Here is a 21599-nt window from a genome sequence, read left to right as displayed (position 1 = left end):
CCACTTGCTTTGAGACTGGAACACCAGCCTTCTGCCTTGCTGCCGAGACCAGTGGACTCTGTGAGAAGGATAACAGCTGGAGTGTGTGAGGCTCAGCAAGGATCCTGGTGCATGGATCTCAGTGAATTAAGTCTGAGACCTTTATAGGAGTGCGGGCTGCATGCCTGACCTTGCCAAAGTCAGCAACCCCTGCATGACGAGGAGGGGCCACCATGAAGTGCAGGCCATTGCTTGTGTGTGTGCCAAAACGGGCGACCTGTATGTTACCAGGAGGGGAGCTACCAGGAAGTGCGAGTTGTCACCCGAGTGTGTGCAAATTTGGCATCTCCTCCCCTGTGTGACCAGATAGGGGCCACCATGAAGTACTGGCCATTGCCCATCACCTCCAGTACGAAATGGGGAATAACCCATCTCACTAGACAGAACAGCAAAGAGACTTGGGGATTCCGCTTGAGACAATGCTAGCATGCTGACATTAAGAGGCTGTGGGGATTATTTAGTGTGTTGAATCTGTGCTTTGTCCATCACATCAAAACACCCCTTTTTCCATAAAAGCAAGTATTTGGCTGGATAATCATCATATTGTTATTACTGTGTGTACGCTGAGACTTAAGCCTTTATATGCCTTACACCTACCTCCCGCCCTCTCGAAGAGCCTTGGACAACTCACCTTGTGCTGTCAATGAGAGGCAAGTGCTGAAAGGGGTAGCACTTTCCCTAGTTACCCAGGACCCAGAGTACGTAAGGGCCCAGGACATCAGGAGGAAGAGGCCTCAACCCCAAGGTTGGGTCCTGTAAATCCTACTTGCTCAAGGGACCACAGGTAATATCCCAATATTTAGTTCTAATCTTCATTGTCCTAGTCTTAGTTGCCCTCATTCCAGTCATTACAGAACACCCACCCACCCCTGCACTGTGGCTTTCTTCTAGCTAATTGTCAAAGATAAGATTAGAACCTAGGTCCCAAGGTTCCAAAAATAACAATAAATGCCAGATGCTACTTGCGCACCTTCAGATGGCTTGAATTTACCCTCTGGTAATCTTTGCCAAAAAGCACCAGGATACGTAAACCCGTATGAAAATCTGGCGTGCTTTCATTGTGAAAAAGTAATTCTGAGAAAATGAAACCACTCCGAGCAAGTTCTAGGGGGATGCAACTCGCAGACTATTGTAACAATTAATTAGCAACATGCCTTCATTTTAAGATACATGATTATTTATTGTCTAACTATAATGTATTCAATACATTTTTCCCTCTAGCGCGCAAACGACATCAGTGAATTCATAGCAGTGTGGAGTTTAAAATGAATACCGATCTGAATTTTAAAAGACAGCTACTGCTAAACATTTAATTTTATGTGAGCGCTGCTGTGAGACATTGCTTTGAAATAGGTTCCAATGCTTCAAAATGGTTGCCATCTCTGTTCCTTGCCAACTCCGAGAGAGAGATGAAAATAATAGCTCTTGTGCGGATTTGTACTGGTGCTACTTAAGCTAAGCTATGTGAACCACATGAAGAAAATGCATTTCAAACAAATATTGCCCATAACTACACAATATTGACTTTTAAATGTTGTGTGTTCTTAAAGCAAATCGAAGTTCAATTATTAAGTCATACTTCCAAGGTGAATATGTTCAGCCATTAGCATTAATATCTATTTTGAGATGAATGCAGTATTTGGTCTTTGAATAAATTAGGAGGCGTGAGAACTTTGAATTCTCTGTTTCATAACTGCATAGCCTTTTTAGACATCTGTTCCATGAAATCATTCGTTTCTTTTAAAAGATTAATTTTAATGGAATTATGTAAAATTATGACAATCATATATAAGTGACTGATTTTTATACCATTATTTCACTGTTTATTTTTTCAGATTGTTGGCATATACATGATTTGCTGCTACAACCGTCAGAGCTTGGGACAAAATAAGATATACCACTGGCCATGTGAACACCAATGAGATGGTTTCCTAAGCAAGGTAACAGAGCTGAAACATTCGAAATATTACATTTATTTACGGCTTTTAATTTGTTCAATGCTGAGAGCTAAGCAAGGTGTTTATTGAAGCAGTGAAGCTGTGCGCCTTTTAAGGGTACCCGACGGGTATTGTATGTATTATCAGAGGAATATAGCAAATACATTATATGTAAATTAAATGTATATCAATATATTATGACATTGTTCCTGCAGGGTCCTGTTCACAGTAGGTCCTATTCAGATGGTATGCTATGAACGTATATTTATCGCTGGAGATGGTTGTGTTTACACAGGGAAGTTATTGACAGAAGTGTAGCTCAAAGGCTTAAATCCTAAATCTGTGTAACTCTGCGTTATAAATGCAATTATGTAGGTGTGACTACCACTCCAAAGGAGAGAAGTATGCATAACAAGGCATGATTTGCTTTATAAGTTTGTGAACACTCACGAACATGTCAGTTTGAGTGATTTCACAAAGTACTACCCTACCCTTTCCCGGGGGTTTACTCTTGCAAAACATTGGAGAAATTCCCCTTAAGTTTTGGCGTGAGAATTGGACACCTTCAAACATGTTGAGTGTATAGGCGAAGGAGTTTCTTCAAGTGAAAAAGTTTTTCCTCTGAGATTGCACTTGCATTTCATAATTCAGAACTGCTCTGTGCGTACAATTCCAGGAGTGCGCTGAGAAACCTCTGTCTGGTGCAACTTTCTTGACATACTCTTGGAAGGATTTTAACTTGGACAAAAGTGTAAAGCTGCGTACTAAAGTATGTGCAAATGTCGTAGGGTACTTTCACACAATTTTGATTGTGAATCAGAAAGTAAAATCTGTAAGTAATTGTTAATTGAGCCCAGTGTAGGCAGGGCTTAATGTGGTGTAAGAAATGGTATGTAGGTGCCCACCTCAGGTAATAACTATAGGCCTTGTTAGGATGAGTCATTGAAGTCACTAAATTATCCTAATCCCAACCCCCTGGCAGCTATGATACAGAGCAGACAAGGTTAAATTATGGAAACAGTGATAATTTCAAACTGCAAGTCGAAAAAATCCAAAAAGATGAACCTGAGAAAATACTTTTTTAATTTTGAAAACCGAAATAGTGCTCAGAAGCGCAGTGCAATTTGATGTTGACCACTAAGGAGCGTGGACTGGACACACTAACCAGATTCCTTCTGGTCAAAGAGTTTGCCTTTTACATTTAAGGCCTCATTTTAGTGAATGGATTACTCCGTCACAACGGTGACGGATATCTCATCCTCCGAAATCTAAATCCCATAGGAAAAAATGGGATTTAGACTTCGGCAGGTGAGATATCCGTCACCGTTGTGGAGGAGTAACCCCTCTGCCAAAATCTAAATCAGGTCCTTAGTCTTTTAAATCCTAGTCCACCACAGCATCACACTCCCCAAGCCCTCCAGGACCTCAGGGAGACTCACAGAGTGGCAAACAGAGTCCAGTCCCTGTCATGTTGCCACTGAGCAGCTGGACAATTGCAAGAAAGGTCTCTTGTTGTATTCCTGTAACTTGAAGAGGAGCCAGCCTTAAGACTTTTGGAGTCCACTTCTTTGTCCTAGGTACAACAGGGAGGATGTGCATCAAACTATCCCATAATGTGCTATTCTAGGTTAAGTACAAAATGACACAAACCCTCTCCTCTTGGAGGGGTATGTCTAGGGAATTGAGCAGTTGTCTACTCTTCAACCACATCAAACTCATTCTGGGATCAGCTCCTCCTAAGCTGCATGTACCCTCTCCTGAGATGGAAGGGCATCTTTTCCTGGTCTCCCTTTACAGTTAAATATCAATGGACAGGCTGTTCACTAGTCCCTTGCAAGATAATGAAGTTCCTGACCCGGCCCCTGCTGTCCTTCATGAGCTGAGTCCCATACCTGACACCCATGTCTTTTCTGCAAAAGACCTAAGTCATTGTACCTGCTGAGTGAGCAGTTTTCACACCTCAATAAGAGGAAAGAACAGGTAGGGCCAGATGTTGACAGGCTCGTGGTAATTAACCCACTGGAATATAAGCAGGCATTGTCTAACTTCTTAAAAGTTACTGTTATGTATATCTTTCAAAAGTCCGATTTCAACATTGAATTGGATATTTTGCAAACATTAAAACATTGATTTATTTCTGTAGTTTATTGGAATGGTTAGCTAGCAAAAATAGTATTTTAATTGCAATTAGTTTTTCTTATAGGATTAACAACCCTGTACAATGATAATAACCTTTGGGGGCTAGTCTCTGAAGGAACGTGCCAACAAAACAATCTGTGCATGCATCACTTAAATACTAGGAACCATACCTTCTGGGCTTCAAGGACTACTTGGGATGACATTCAATATTTCAAAGTAGCCTTATTTCCTGTAAAAAACTGTAACTTTGACAGATTTGTTTGGAGGTTTCAAAATCAGCAGCAGTCATGCCACATATGTGGGTCTGAGTCCATGTTTTTTATTAAAACTTGTGGATGGCATATAAAGCAGTGCAACATGGAACCCATATGAAGCCTTTAACTTTTCATGCCATTGGTGTATTTTGTTAAACAAAATACTGTGGCCTTAGCAGAATGTTATAAATGCCATTTACAGGTAAGCCAATTCTGTTATGTTTGTAGAGGCCAGAATGCACATTGTGGACTAGACACAAGTTCCAGTGCACTTGGTAAAAAACAGCAGAATCAGCCCACAAATAAAAGATTGAACCAGGGCCACTTTCCCACAAGATGTATATGAACAAAAGTTCTTAGGTGCATCAGTAAATAGTTAGAATGTTCCTAAGGTGCATCAGTAAGTACTTGGAATGTTGTTCCACAACAAATTAGAACATCACAGGATATCTTGACATTGGAATTAAGCTGACTGGCATATCCAAAACAAGACGAATGACTACTTAAACCATTTCTCGAAAACCACACTCAATTTGTAATTGCTACCTCAAAATGTTTTTCTCCCTTTGTCCCCTTATTTAACGTTTCTCAAAAGTGCTTGCAATTACTGCCATGTAGAATGATTTTCATTGTGTAGCTTTCTTTTTTTTCTTCTTTGGAGAGTGCTCTAATACTATTTTGTTAAGTGGTATACAGCTTTGTGTTCAGTCCATTAATGCACCATACCCCCATAGGTATCACTGTGCATCCTTGTTCCCTCCATGACCTTGACCTATCCCTCCCAATACCCTTAACATTGCTTTCAGCCACCTAACTAGTAACGATTATTCAGAACATTTACTTAATAGTTGTTTTGGAAATCCTTTATAGTAGAATATGCATAGGTAATGGTGATACCCTTAATTGAAGTGTCTTGGACCCAGATAAATGAGGGAACATTCCCTGTGGCATGAGTGGGTGCTGTATCAGCAACTGTGAGTTCTATATTATGAAAAGGGCCAGCCCTTTTAAATAGCACCTTCTTTAATATCAATGTGTTCTCTCTGTACTGCAAAAAGCACAAAGAGATATTCTTGGAGAGGCGTACATTGTATAACTGTCACTGTTTTTTATGAGAAGTCCAAAGGTGTGGGGCTATTTGTATGCATAATCATACAGCTGTGAACTTCAAAATGTATCCATTATTCCCATGAAAAAATGTATGATACACAGTGTTCTTGCTGGTAGTCAATTTGCATGAGGTTGATTGATTATACTTTGCCAGCTTGCGATTAGAGTAAAAATAAGATATTAAGGGGCATGACTATCAGATGTTTTATCTTTGCCAATTGTTTCGAACACGTTCAGCAGTATTTATACTGACTTTCACATTATCCTCTCATTTGTGAGTTAAATGTTTGCTTTTAAAACATATATCAGAATAGAACTAATCATATGCCTATTCAGATACCAAGTATTTCTTTTGCTATTAACACTGGAAGAAGCCGTAAGAGCTGTTAAAGCCCCTGTACATGCTACTGATACAAACATTTTGTATTGAAGCTTACGAAAAATAAAGAAAAATACCAGTAAAAATCAAAATGAAAAGCAAGTTTGCTGAAACTTTTCCAATGTAATATTTTGATTTATTCATCTGCTTATTGACTGACTAAAACTGTCTATTAATCAGATTTACCCAATTCTTTTGAATTTATTAGCTCTACCCTGTACGTTATGAATTAACATTCAGCATGTAGGAAATTCCAACAGTATAGTATGTTTCTATCTGTTTGTTTTGTTTTAAACCATTCACATTTTATCATGTTATATTCAATTTCCTATAAACTGAATTTTTGATGTGGTGTAGTGGTGTAATTTCTGTAACCACACATAAATTTTGTTACACAAAATGTAAAGAAAATCCATCAATCACACCTGCATCAATAAAATTTCACTCAGCCTTCTGTTTACCTTTTCATGAATATGTTTGATGGTCATTACTTGGGGTATCCTCCTGAGCAAGCGTTGTGCAACATGTAACCAGGGAAATATATGTATTCTAACTTTTGTAGAGTTTCTTTGTTTCAAGGGAGATTGTGCAAGTTGGAGTTGTAAGGGTTTTGTTGACTGAAAATGGATTTATGCATATTGTGGTGATGCTGGAGATATGGGTTATGTCTGTGCTAAATGATTTTGAGGAATGCTAGAAGAATCAACCAACTTTTGAGAAGTTGAGAAGAGTATGTTGACTTCATTTATGTTGGATCTTTTATGAATCATAACGATTTTTTAAAATGGGGTCTTTGGTTGGCAGTCAGGTTACACTGTGTCCAAGCAAGGACCCTCACTCTAGCCAGGGTAAAGGAGAATCACACTGAGTTAAACCCAGTTGACCCCCTTAGTAGCTTGACACAAGCAGGCATGCTTAACTTCAGAAGCAATGTGCACAGTATTTGTACCAACACCCACAGTATCTCAGTGAAAACACTACAAAAGGAAACAACACAAGTTTAGAAAAATAGGTAATATTTATCTAAACAAAACATGACCATAATGACAAAAATCCAACATACACAAGTCAAGTTATTAATTTTGAAAGCAAAAGAGTCTTAAATCCTTGAGAACACAGTAAAAACACTGTTAGCATTGAAAAGTACCTGGGTAGCGCCACAACAACATGCACGGGTGAGTGTGCGTCGGAAAAGGCTAGCGATGGGTCGATTTCTCACCCATAATCGAGACCATGCGTCGTTTCCCCTCCTCCGGCCGTGTTGGCGTGTGTTGTTTCTTCTCTCTGCAGGAAAGCGATGCATCGTTTTTCCGTGCCCAGCGATGTTGCGCCGAAAATCCGGCTGCACTGTATCAGGAAAACAATGCTGTGTGGGTTGCAAAGTTATCAGCCTCCCTCAGCGGGTATTACACGTCATTTCTCCAGCTGCGTGCGTTGATCTTCCAGCTGCGATGCAGGTGGAGCGTCCATTCAAGCCGCGAAGCCAGCGGCGCGTCGTTTCCTAGCCGCGTCTCAGAAGGTGCATCAAAATTTTCCCCGCATGGTGGTCTGTGCATGGATTTTAAGTCTGGGTGTGCAAGCTTCACCTTTCAAGGCCCCAGGAACTGGATAGGGCACCAGTTGGTAGGGCAGGAGTCTCAGCAGAGAGTCCAGGTGCTGGCAGGTGAAGTCTTTGATGGCCCTGAGACTTCTATAACAGGAGGTAAGCTCAGGACAAGCCCTTGGAGAATTCTTCACAAGCAGAAATGCACAACAAAGTCTAGTCTTTGTCCCCTTTCACCAGGCAGAAGCAGAAACTGCAGGATAGCTCTACAAAGCACAGTCACAGGCAGGGCAGTACTTCTCCTCAGCTCTTCTCCAGAAAGAGGTCCCTCTTGATGTCCAGAAGTGATCTAAAGTCTGTGGTTTTGGGTTCTCTTCTTATACCCATTTTGGCCTTTGAAATAGGCTTACTTCAAAGGAAAGTCTCTCTTGTTTGTGAAATCCTGCCTTGCCCAGGCCAGGCCCCAGACGCACACCTGGGGATTGGAGACTGCATTGTGTGAGGGCAGGCAAAGCCCTTTCAGGTGTAAGTGACCACTCCTCCCATCCCTCCTGCACAGATGGCTCATCAGGATATGCAGGCTACACCCCCACTCTCTTTGTGTCATTGTCTGGAGAGAGGTTCAAACAGCCCAACTGTCAAACTAACCCAGAGAGGGAATCCACAAACAGGCAGAGTCACAGAATGGTTTAAGGAAGAAAAGGCTCAGTTTCTAAAAGTGGCATTTTCAAAAACACAATATCAAAACCAACTTTACTAAAAAATGTATTTTTAAATTGTGAGTTCAGAGACCCCAAACTCCATATGTCTATCTGCTCCCAAAGGGAATCTACACTTTAATCATATGTAAAGGCAGCCCCAATGTTAACCAATGAGAGAGATAGGCCTTGCAACAGTGAAAACTGAATTTGGCAGTATTTCACTGTCAGGACATGTAAAACACATTAGTGTGTGTCCTTCCTTGAACATACACTGCACCCTGCCCATTGGGCTACCTAGAGCCTACCTTAGGGGTGCCTTACATGTAAGAATAGGGAATGTTTAGGCCTGGCAAGTGGGTACACTTATGTGGGTGGCACAACCAATGCTGCAGGCCCACTAGTAGCATTTGATTTACAGGCCTTGGGCACCTATAGTGCGCTTTACTAGGGACTTACCAGTAAATCAAATATGCCAATCATGGAAATCCAATCATAAATACAATTTACACAGAGAGCATAGGCACTTTAGCACTGGTTAGCATTGGTGAAGTGCTCAGAGTTCTAAAGCCAACAAAAAGAGGTCAGAAAAAATAGGAGGCAGGAGGCAAAATGATGGAGGATGACCCTGCATAAGGAAAAAATAGTCCAACATCTACTAATGTGGGTGGCACAACCAGTGCTGCAGGCCCACTAGTAGCATTTGATTTACCGGCCCTAGGCACCTCTAGTGCACTTTACTAGGGACTTACTTGTAAATCAAATATGCCAATCATGGAAATCCAATCAACAATACAATGTACACAGAGAACACATGCACTTTTGCACTTGTTAGCAGTGGTAAAGTGCCCAGAGCCCTAAAGCCAACAAAAACAGGTCAGAAAAAATAGGAGGAAGGAGGCAAAAAGAATAGAGATGACCCTGCAAAAGTGCAAAAGTCCAACATGGCCCCCTACCAGCCTAAAGCCAGGGGAGACCAATCAATACTTTGATGGACTTCTCTGATTGGGGTGATAGAACAGGGAACCAGCCCCACAACAGCAGGGGCATGTTCCAGTTCTATGCCTTCCTGACTCTAATTGGATCCCTCTGTCCATGCACTCAGGGCCCACTAAGCTAATCCATGGGGAACCCTTCTCCTCATCTGCAGATACCATCTGTGCAGCACCTAATCTTACCTTGCTCACAGATGTATCCCAGGGAGCAGACAGTACCACAATGGCCAACACAGTGGTGTGGCCCACTCTACCCCCGGTGTGTGACTCTTGTCCCCCTGTTTAGCAGTGATAAAGTGCCCAGATTCCTAAAGCCAACAAAAACAGGTCAGAAAAAATAGGAGGAAGGAGGCAAAAAGTATGGAGATGACTCTGCAAAAGGGAAAAATTCCAACTAAGATAATCATTTGTTCCATCTTTTGACTGTTATGAGAACAATAGGTTGTTAATATGCATGCATTGTTTAATAGTGGCACATTTGGAATCCCTCGATCATACATGGGTCACAAAAAATAAATTGCACAGAGAGTTAAGAAAGCTCTTGAAGTGATTCAAACAATTGATGTCTCATGATTCTCTACTGCAAGTTTCATTTGATGATCATTGATCATATATAAGTGTCATATCATGCCATGTTGACATTACTGACTCCTATGTACACTGTACATTTTTAATTCTTTGACTGAATATGTATAATCCATGTATCCATTGGGGTACTCAAACAACATCTGTGTCATCATCATGATCATCATTATGTTTCTGGAAGTTATCTGATACTAAATGGTGATGATAATGTACTTCTCATCCAGCTTAACAGCAGTTGATTTTTTTGAAGTGCAACTAAAGTATCATTCATTTCTTCCATGTTTTGAAGACCTATTTACACAAAGCTTGCAAAATGGTTTAATTGTCTCGTCTTCATCTTTGGTTATTGTACCCAAAACAGATCAAGAATCAAGGTTACCTTAATTGATTTTACAACTGAGTGTACTGATAACTCATACTTTACATTCCTTATGATATTTATGTTTGACCCAATGAGATTGCTAACTTATAACTTTCTTGTTTTATTAAGCTGAACGACTTTTCATTCCTCAATCAAAACGTGTTAGTCCACATCAATTAAGGGTAGGTCTCAAAAATTATTTGGGTTGTGCAACATACTTTGTATGTATGTTGTACTTATGTGATGACGATGGTTAGCTAAAGGAGTAAATTCCTAGCTGAATATTTGCTCCTGGAACAAAGCGGTGATCAGCATTTCACATGAATAAATCCTGTGAAGGCTGACTCAGAGTTTCAACCTCCTACAGGTTGGTAAACTGAGTTCCATGAATGCGTAAAAGTAACAGCTGTTATTTACAACACTTACAAACTGCAGACATTTGTTGAGTTGTGCTTAGTTTGTTGTTGCATGATATACATGCAAGCAGTATTTATGCAGCTTTCTATAAAGATGTATTGATATTGTTCTGTTTTTTATTACATGATTCTTAATGTGTCATCTTTTCCATTAACTATGCAAGTGACTCAAAGTCTAGGTACATCAGAGTCGTAAGAGATACTTTTCTTTTCAATGTCAAAGTCCTGTTTTTTTGCAGTTGACAAAATAGAGCAACAGTCTTACATTGTTGGTCAGATCAGTGGTATATGGATTGTTACAGAGGTTCAACCTGACCTTTAGATGAAAAGTCTCAGTAAATACCCACATCTTTAAAGAACAGCTTGCCAATCTTAGCTAAACATCTTTCCATCCCCGGAGGCTCACCTACCCTTCTGTACTAATAACCATGATTTTGAATATCACTGCATCCCCCCGTGGCTAGGCTTCACCTCTCTGCTGTACATTGCTTCAGTGCTTCCTAGATGGGACTGTGCTGTAGAACATACCAATACATTCATGCATACCTGCAAACTCAAAATGTATGTTCTGCTTGTCATGTAAATGTCAGTATTCTTACATTGTGCTGCAGTAAACGTATACATGTTTTCAAATTAAAATGAATGTAATTTAAATATCAGTATTCCTACATTGTGGTGCAGTTATATTTTACATATTTTTCTAACAGAATGAATGCAATTTAATATATTGGTGAACAATTAAATCAAGTTGTCATATCTGGTGCATTAGGCAGTTCTGCCTTAGTTATTGATCTCTCTTTCATTTATGTCACTTACTGAATGTGTTACTAGAAAATGACTCCAAATATAATACATAATAATATACATAATTGAGTTACTGTACAAAATAGCATAATGCTTTGAACAGTTTTATTGTATTATTCATCTGTAAGTGAGAAATACATGTATAATCCCATTGACTATTCATTAGTGTTTGTTATTAGTGAATGTGCACTCATCACTACTTTTACTTAGACCTAACATTATGCTTGCAACATTTAACAAGTGGATTTCTACTCAAATGTCATTGTATCGGGGACATAATAAAGTAATTTTCAGAGTGAAAGAAGGAATTGGACATCTGTTTTCTCTATGGAGAAAATATATTGCCCATTTTATTTTATTTTTAAATGTTTCTCAGTGTTGAAGCACTGCTGCATGACATTCATATTTATGGAAATGTATTTTTGCTACAGTTCATATTAGTTAGCTGTTTATGCATGTGAGTAAGCTAAAACAGTAGCAGCTTCCCAAGAGTACCCATTATTTGTAAATTCAAAACAAAACTGAAATTTGACCAAAGCTTAGTAGGATTCCTGCATGGTTAAACTAAGCCTGTACTGCTTAAAATTTCATAACTGGTGTGCTGTAAATTATTGAAGGCAGACATTGTAAAGAGTGTCCCATTTCTTTTAATGTAATCTATTATACAACTCGTAGCTTACACCACTTAACTAAAGTAGAACTTAGGGGCATTGAAGTGTATTTTCCTAATTTTGACCAAGTAAATTTAATTATATGTCATACAACTACCACAATTTAATACATTTAATACACAAAGGCATGTGACAATTCTTTATTGTCTCAAAAGGAACAGCCCCTGTTACTACTTTGCATTGTCCTAATTTCATGTGCCTCGATTTGTATTTCAGAATAATTGATTAATTTCAATGTGGAAAGCTATCGCCAAAAAATTCTTCAAGCCAATTAAACATTATCTTATTTGCAGAAGTCCCGGGCTAATGTAGAAGTACGTTTCACATAATTGCTCATTTTGAAACTGAATACATTAATTTCAATTTACATCTTAAAGACTGGGATGATTTGTAATGGATTGAGACCCAATAAATATTGAAGCATGACTTGGGATTGTCTAGCATCCCATGAGGTATATCCCCACTAAACCAAAGGTTTATCACTAGCAGTCATTACTTTGCAGACACTTTATCGAAATTATTTAGATCACCAATATATTTTCAGTACAGTTACATTGAAACATTATATTGCATGAGACATTATCACTGCAGGTAAGTAATACCAATAAAAAAGTAAAGTGAAGAAATAAAGAAACTATTTAAACATTTTAGGGACTAGGGGCTAAAATGTGAAAACAATAGCTACAAAGTAGAATGAACAAATGTTTAGAATGCAATCAGGAAAGATAAATGACCCTGTATTCTCTGAGAATGTGACCAAAACCAAAAAAACTATAAATAAAAAGGAAATATTCCCCACAGTTATGGCCAAAAATAGAGGCCCATCCTTCCTTTACTATCTACGAGGCAGCGATCCATGGTTATAAGCATTATCAGCAACTCATGGTTAAATCATTTTAGCTACTTATATGACTGTCTCCCATCATATCAGATCCATAGGCTGCAGAAGGTGCAGAATTCAGTGGTGTGACTCCTTAATGATCATCCTTTTTTTTAAAAAGAGCATTTCTTTCTGCAAAAAAGTTAACTTTCTAGGCACTCTATACAGGAGGGAATTCTCTTTAAATCAGGATTTATCATCTACTAGTTCAGACACAATTAGGCTGTTAAATAAAACAGAAAGAATATCAGTTAATTCATTTTTCTCAGAATGCTGTGAAAACTTGTGTTGTAAGTTAGCACCTGAGGCCTATGTCAGGAGACTTCATACAGAAACAGAGCGTACAGGTAATATCTATTTCTTTTAGCTGAAAAGAATGCACGATTATGAAAGAATTATGGAAGTCTAGGAATATCCGTATTTATATGGGCCATTATGAATACAAGGAATGCATTCCACATTTCAAAATGGTTCTTATGTTGCAGACCCACCCTCAATGATGTTATGTCATTTTTTTATAAGATATCTTCCATCATATCATTATCAATAGGTCCGTTTTGGCCTCTGCAGAACAGTATCGTATACACTCATGTTAAATCAAAATGAAATACAATTGTAATGCTTACTTCCATAACTGCTCATACTGTGAATAATCGATAATCAAAAATTCATTCCAAATGATTCCTATAAAAAATAGTAATTTTTAAATGCAATAAATGTCTATGTGAACAACAACTTATAAAATGTTTCATTCATCACCTTAAGAACAAATAACAGAATTCCTTGACTATTATTTATAATAACAATTTACCTACGACATTTTGACTAAAACTCCTATAACATAGCCCAGAGTTCATGTATAGAAAATTGGTAAAGCAATATTGACTCAGTAATACAATATATAAAATCTGGATGTTAAGAATGATCTTTTTCTAGATACAAACCTTCCCTCCTTAATCCTCAATTTGTGTATTTTCTAACTGTGCTAAGTGAGATTATAAGACCCAATGGAATTAAACTCATGTTTTATCCTATAATGTGAAGCTCTCTGTGGTAAATTTAGCACATTAACACCTTCGCTGTCAGGCCTTTTCCCCCTCAGATGCCAAGCCTTTTTTTGGCGATTTGGGGCAGTTCATGCTTAGGTCCTAATAGCTTTTGGTCCACATAAGCTACCCATGCCAAATTTGCGTCCTTTTTTTCCAACATCCTAGGGATTCTAGAGATACTCAAAGTTTGTGGGTTCCCCTGAAGAAGACCTAGAAATTAGCCAAATTACAGCAAAAATTTCATTTGTTAAAAAACAAATGGGAAAAAAGGGCTGTAGAAGAAGTCTTGTGATGTTTACCCTGAAAATGGCATCAACAAAGGGTTTGCAGGTCTAAAATCACCATCTTCCTAACTTTCAGGAACAGGCAGACGTGAATCATAAAACCACATTTTTCAACACAATTTTGGCATTTTACTGAGACATATCCCATTTTTATTATTTTTTTGTGCTTTTAGCCTCCTTCCAGTTAGTGACAAAAATGGGTATGAAATGAATGCTGGATCCCAGAAAGCTAAACATTTATGAAACGTAGACAAACTTCTGAACTCAGCAAGGGGTTATTTGTGTAGGTCCTACAAGGTTTTCCTACAGAAGATAACAGCTGAAATAAACAAATATTGAAAATGAGGTAAAAAAAGGGATTTTTCTCCACGTTTTACTCTGTAACTTTTTCCTGCGATGTCAGATTTTCAAATGTAATATACCGTTACATTTGCTGGACTCTTCTGGTTTCGGGGATATATTGGGCTTGTAGATTCATCAAGAACCCTAGGTTCCCAGAGCCAATAAAGGAGCTGCACCTTGCAATGGGTACAGGGCATTTCTCAAATATTCATCTTTTTTACACACTGTCTTACATTTGGAATGAAAAAATGTAGAGAAAGACAAGGGGCAATAACACTTCTGCTATTCTGTGTTCCACCAAGTTTCCCTATAAAAAGGGTACCTCACTTGCGTGGGTAGACCTAACAGAAAACGCAACATGGACACATCACATTTTTACATTGAAATCTGACGTGTTTTTTGCAAAGTGCCCAGCTGTGGATTTTGGCCTTTGCCTCAACATGCACCTAGGGAAATCTAGCAAACCTGTGCATTTTTTAAAACTAGACACCTAGGGGAATCCAGAAGAGGGTGACTTGTGGGACTCTCACCAGGTTCTGTTCCCCAGAATCCTTTGCAAACCTCAAAATGTGGCCAAAAAACCACTTTTTCCTCACATTTCGGTGACAGAAAGTTCTGAAATCTGAGAGTAGCCACAAATTTCCTTACACCCAGCATTCCCTCAAGTCTCCCGATAAAAATGGTACCTCACTTGTGTGGGTAGACCTCGTGCCCGTGACGGAAAATGCCCCAAAACACAATGTGGACACATCACATTTTCCCAAATTACACAGAGCTGTTTTTTGCAAAGTGCCTAGCTGTAGATTTTGGCCTCTAGCTCAGCCGGCACCTAGGGAACCTACCAAACCTGTGCATTTTTTAAAACTATACCCCTAGAGGAATCCAGGATGGGGTGACTTGTGGTGCTCTAACCAGGTTCTGTTACCCAGAATTCTTTGCAAACCTCAAAATTTGGCCAAAAACCCCCACCTTTTCCACACATTTCGGTGACAGAAAGATCTGGAATCTGAGAGGAGCCACAAACTTTCTTCCACCCAGCATTCCCTCAAGTCTCCCGATAAAAATGGTACCTCACTTCTGTGGGTAGACCTAGTGCCTGTGACAGAAAATGCCCCAAAACACAACATGGACACATCACATTTTCCCAAAGGAAACAGAGCTGTTTTTTGCAAAGTGCCTAGCTGTAGATTTTGGCCTCTAGCTCAGCCGGCACCTAGGGAAACCTACCAAACCTGTGCGTTTTTGAAAACTAGACACCTAGGGGAATCCATGATGGGGTGACTTGTGGTGCTCTAACCAGGTTCTGTTACCCAGAATTCTTTGCAAACCTCAAAATTTGGCCAAAAACCCCCACCTTTTCCACACATTTCGGTGACAGAAAGATCTGGAATCTGAGAGGAGCCACAAACTTTCTTCCACCCAGCATTCCCTCAAGTCTCCCGATAAAAATGGTACCTCACTTCTGTGGGTAGACCTAGTGCCCGTGACAGAAAATGCCCCAAAACACAACATGGACACATCACATTTTCCCAAAGGAAACAGAGCTGTTTTTTGCAAAGTGCCTAGCTGTAGATTTTGGCCTCTAGCTCAGCCGGCACCTAGGGAAACCTACCAAACCTGTGTGTTTTTGAAAACTAGACAGCTAGGGGAATCCATGATGGGGTGACTTGTGGTGCTCTAACCAGGTTCTGTTACCCAGAATCCTTTGCAAACCATAAAATGTGTCCAAAAAACACTTTTTTGTCACATGTTGGTGACAGAAAGTTCTGGAATCTGAGAGGAGCCACAAATGTGCTTCCACCCAGTGTTCTCCCAAGTCTCCCAATAAAAATGGTACCTCACTTGTGTGGGTAGGCCTAGTGCCCACGAAAGGAAATGCCCCAAAACACTATGTGGACACATCAAATTTCTCAAATACAAAACTACCTGTTTTTGCATGGGGCACCTGCGTTTTTGGTCCTGGGCTCAGCAGCCATATAGGGAAACCTACCAAACCCAAACATTTCTGAAGAAATCACATTTTTCCCACATTTCTGTGTGGGATAAGTGCACCGGGACAAATTTCCTACCACCCAACATTCCCCTCAGTTTCCCGGTAAGAATGGTACCTCACTTGTGTAGGTGGGCCAAGTGCCTGTGACAGGGAAGAGCCAAAAACATGTCGAAATTGAGGAGGAACCAAAGCGAGTCCAAAAGGGCAGTTTGAAAAAAACTGTTCTAGGCTGACAAGTTGGGCAGAATGTTTATCAGTATAGATGAGACAATGCTGGGTGGTAGGAATTTTGTGGATACCTGCAGTTCCAGAAGATTCCATCACAAGAATGTGGGAAAAATATGTGATTTCCTGCAAAGTTGGAGGTTTGCAGGGCATTGTGGGTAAGAAAATGGTGCAGGGTGCATGTGAAGCACACCACCCTGGCCTCATCCAGATGTTTAGTTTACAGATGTGCCTAGGTCTTGTGGATTTTTTTACATGGCAGCGTCCCAAAGTCCAAAAAGTGCAGCCCTCACCATTCCAAGTGGGACAATTTTGAGAGTTTGACAAGCTCTCATGACCCAAATGTAAAACCAAAACCCAAAACAATCAAATGTCCTCTTGCTTGCCGTGGGATAAGATGTTTAAGTGTGCGGGGGAGAGTTGAAAGACTGTTACCCCCGACAGTTGGGGTGGGGGCATAACCATGCCCATACTGGTTGGTAGCCACCATCCCACTATTTTTTTTCCTGGCATATAGTAGGTTTTCTGCCCCCACCTGGGAGTGGATCGAGGGTAATTGCCCCATCTGCCCACCGGTGGGCAGAACATCTTTGGCCCCATTTATTTGGTGGTGGGTGTATGGCTATATCCCCACCTTCCTTTTTAAAACAAAAAAGAAAATCTTCCCTGGTCTCTAGTGGGCTTTCTGCCCCCCCTTGGCCTAAGGACAATTTCCCCCCCAGGGGAGTGACACTTGCCTAAGGGGTTGCTCCCCACATATAAAAAGATAAAACGAATTACAATAGGCCAATCTGCTCCCAAGGGTGGGCAGAAATGGCATGAAACAAATTTGTCCCCCTAGGGGAGCGACCCTTGCCTAAGGGGTCGCTCCCCTCATGTGAAACTGACCTAAAAAAAATCCCTGGTGTCTAGTGGTTTCTGCCCCCCTTGGAGGCAGATTGGCCTAATAAAAATAGTGCTGACATCATCATATGCCTCTGGGGGGTCCGGGGGCGGGTGTGGAAGGGGTAGCGAATCCCCTTCCATCCCTGCTCATGGAAGGGGGTTGTGAGGCCATCGGTGGGAGCGGTAGCGCTCCACTCGACGCACCATACCAAGAGGTAACAGTTACGTCCTGGGCACCCGAGCGGTGCAAACGAGAACGTAACCATTTCATCCCGGGCACCAGAGGGGGTTAATGTTATTCCTATGGTTGACAGCTATTTGTTCCTATTAGTTCATATTTTCGTGCCTTAAAGAACATTGCATAGTCAAAGGCCAGAATGAAATACATATTTTGTAGTGCTGTACATTGCATAGACTGCTTTCTCAACTGTCAGAGATTTATCACATTTATTGAAAAGTATGTAAGACATTATCCTGATTCAGCTCATTTTGGACTGAATACAACATGCTTTTCAATTTTGTTTCTTACCATATTTTCTGTATCATCTACTCCCCTGGGGCTGTAGTTTTGCTCAATTTCATAATGGATATTCTGGAGAATAATTGCAGTCTCCTTTGCCCTGTAAGCACAGAGTACATAGAAAACATTATCATCAAAGGATATGTTGTTTTTCTGTACAAAACAATTCCGTGCAGAAAATGGTAAACACAAATCATGTGCTACTAGTCATGAAGGATGGGTCTACATTTGCTTGTTCTTTTTTGGCATATTCTCTACAAACCCATCCCTTTATATCATGACTTTGTTAGGGAGTTGATTCCATTTTCAAAGACTGCATCAGGGGCAAGGGATCATTTTTGTGTTAAAGTAGGTAGGTGCATTTACAGTGAAGTAGGGAAGGGGATGGGATGGGATGAGATTTTAGTATTCAGGGAAGGGGAGTGTTGAGGGGTAATCAGGCTTTGTAGCAATAAGAACTAGTTAAAGACTAGTAAATGTAGCAATTAGGCATAATAAGGCTTTTTAGGGTTCAGGGAAGGTGAGAAATTAGGGTAACAAAAATGGTTTTTAGGTTCAGGGGATGGTAGTAGTACAGGAGAATAAGGGGTTTTAGGGTTCAGGGAAAGGTAACAAGTTGTGGTAGGGAGTTTTTAGGGTTCAGTCAGGAGATGGTGTTGTGAACTCCCTGCTTTAGCAGCTTAATTGGGGGTAACTACTAATAGTTGATTAGTTTTAGTAAAGAAATAAAGATGAAGTAAGGCTACATCTCTGAATAAATATCAGATAGTATGTTTAAAAAGGAATAAGTATGCAGGGTTGCAGACAAAACCTAATAAAATGTTCTAATAAAATAGCAGGGCAGGTCTGAGAGGTGGGATGAGTGAGACAAGGTTTGCAATAGGGAGACAAAGAAATGAAGCAACCAAAGGAAAAACAGACAGAAGGAAAGCTAATACTGGGCATGGGAGAAAGAACGGCATTAAGAAAAAATAATGTGGAAAAAGAACAAATTGCGGTAGTTAGAAACTGGGCAGGAAGAAGGCTGAATGAAGATAAGGTGAAAGTAGTGAAATATGTAAGAAGGAAAGGAAATACAAAAGGAGAAAAGTATAGATTAAAGACAAAGGGACAGGACAGAAGAGTGGGTGAAGAGAAAAAAGGAAGGGTGAGTGCAGGGATGGATGGTTAGAAGATAGAAGGGTGAAAGGATCAGTGGTTGAATGGATACAGGAAATGACTGATGGTGGATATATGGGCAGGTAAATGGATGGACAGAAGACTGAATAGATTAATGGAAGAAAGAATGAAAGGATGGATAGATGTGCCTGTTAAGGTAATGGTTGTTGGATCGATGGATGAAAAGATACCTGGATGGGTAAAATGACTGATGAATTTGTGGGAGATAGATGGAATTTAAACGGATGGCAACAATGGATGGAGAAGTATAAAAATGATGGTTGGGTGAAAGAGTGCCATTATAGATGTATAGATTAGTGCTTGTAAGCGTGAAGGTATTTATTGTAGGAAGAACCAGGCTTACTGGCATTGCTCACTCAGTGTAGTTAAAAATGTGGTTTAAAGAGTTTTTTTTCGTTTTCTGGCTACTCCCTTCCAGCCACTTGCATCTTGGGTTCAGAGTAGATTTAATGGGTAGTAAGGAAAATGAATATTTCAGGGATGTGTAGCTAAAGGCTTTTAAGGTTCAGAGAAGTGTGGTGTTAAAGGATATTTCATGGTTTTAAGGGTCTTGGGAAGGTGCTGTTAGAGCACGGTTAGATACATTCAAGAATGAATGTAAAAACAACTTTAAAATTTTACATTTTAGGACTTGTCATAGGAATGAAGGACATAACATTATTTACTCGACAATTTCAACTCACCTTTAATGTAGCTGACGTATTAAAACTTAAATATTTCTTACAATCACGCTTAGTCCATGTTACATGATTCAAATAAAATTGAAATCAAAAGAAGGCAAGCGTTTTGAGAGTTCTTACTATTTTATTATTTAGCCTGAAGTTGTATATGGCCCTCAAATTTATGGGCAGTTTGCAAGAGAGTTTCTTACTCTTTTCGGCTACTTTTATAAAAACACAGCACAGAAGCCATGACTTATGACTTTTATCTTTGCTTGGAGCATAAAGTTCCAAAACCAAAAATATGACAAATTGAAAAACTGCACACAAATGGTGCATAACAACAGAGAAAACTGGTCAATGATTAAAACAGGTTTAAATTCAAATTGTGTCTGACTTGAAGAACTCATTTATTTACTATAGAGTCCTCTTTAAGTTAAAGTCAACCCTGTACGTTCCCTGCGCTTTTGCAAGAAACGTACACTTGTGCGACTAAATGGGCTTTTTGTGGCGTCTGTGGTGGTACACTGCAGCAGTGTCTGGGGGCTGATTTTAGCGGAACTGTCAGCTGCATTTGACACCACTTACTACTTAGTCTGCCAACTCAGCTTAAGGGGCTTTGTCCTGGAGTGGCTGAATATGTTATTTTCAGACAGGATCTATGTTGCTTCTTTTCTGCCTATTTTCTCTCTGTCTACATCTCCTTTTTTGGTGCAAAACAGGCTCCCACTCTTCACCCGTTCATTTTGACCTGTATGCACATCACCTGACCTCGCTATTCATATCTGGCTTCACTTTTTACTCTTAATGTTAATCAGCGATGTTTTAAGGCATGGACAAAGTGCGCAGTTGCCCAGGACCCGCACTTTCCAAAGGGCTCCTGGGGAAGTGGAATTTATGTCTTGCTCACTTCTGTGTATTTCTGCACCTCAACCTTTTACATACAAGTCAGTATTATTTGGGATTGAGGTTAGCAGAAAATGGGTAAAGAAATTAAAAGTGGTTCGAAACAGGGGCCCCAAAAAAACGACTTGCATGTGGCCATCAAAATCCTTAAGATAATACTAACACTAGTGACACACAAATAATGTGATATCGGAGTCTGAACTAGTTAGGTCATATCTGATGCCTACACTGTGCGACAAGAAACGAGACAGGGGAGCCCCCTCTCTCTCCACTGCTATTCACAATAGCTGTGGGGCCCCTGGTCAGCAGGGTGCACATGGGGACTTACTTTCAGGACTTAAAGTGAGAGGTCATGACACACCACATTGCATTATAAGCAGACAGCATGCTTTTATTCCCCTGTGTTGCTGAATGTGACTTACAAGGGCCATATCCCTGCTAGAGCTATTTGGGTGTGCCTCCAGCCTCCGAAATAATTGGCAGCAATCACATTTGTTCCATTTAAACAGAAATGTGACCCAACCCAGAGACATTCACAGACTTTCCTGGGAAGGAACTTGTATGAACTATTTGGGAGTCTGAATTTATCATGACTCCCGCGATGTACTGAACAACAATATAGGTGCAGCCATACTATCACTGCTTGCCAATGTTGAATTCTGAAGATGTCTTCCCTCATCGGTGGCAGGGCTTGGTGGTGGCTAATCCGGAGGCCTTATATCTGGTGGCCCAGCTTCAGTGGCTCA

The 21599-nt window shown here is 40.1% G+C and overlaps 1 protein-coding gene across 3 annotated transcripts in view; it reads left to right on the top strand.

Moving 5' to 3' along the window:
* LRFN5 (leucine rich repeat and fibronectin type III domain containing 5) overlaps positions 1-21599 on the top strand; it is a 1034736-nt gene that overhangs the window by 551372 nt on the left and 461765 nt on the right. For all 3 annotated transcript variants that reach the window (XM_069208631.1, XM_069208630.1, XM_069208629.1), the window contains exon 5: positions 1875-1979. The gene's annotated coding sequence lies outside the window, so the exon portion shown is untranslated. The remainder of the gene's footprint in view (positions 1-1874; positions 1980-21599) is intronic.

Source organism: Pleurodeles waltl, chromosome 9 (genome assembly GCF_031143425.1).
Source record: "Pleurodeles waltl isolate 20211129_DDA chromosome 9, aPleWal1.hap1.20221129, whole genome shotgun sequence".
In the NCBI taxonomy this organism is placed as follows: Eukaryota; Metazoa; Chordata; class Amphibia; order Caudata; family Salamandridae; genus Pleurodeles; species Pleurodeles waltl.
Note: the sequence above shows the minus strand (reverse complement) of the source record. Positions and strands in the feature narration are given on the sequence as shown.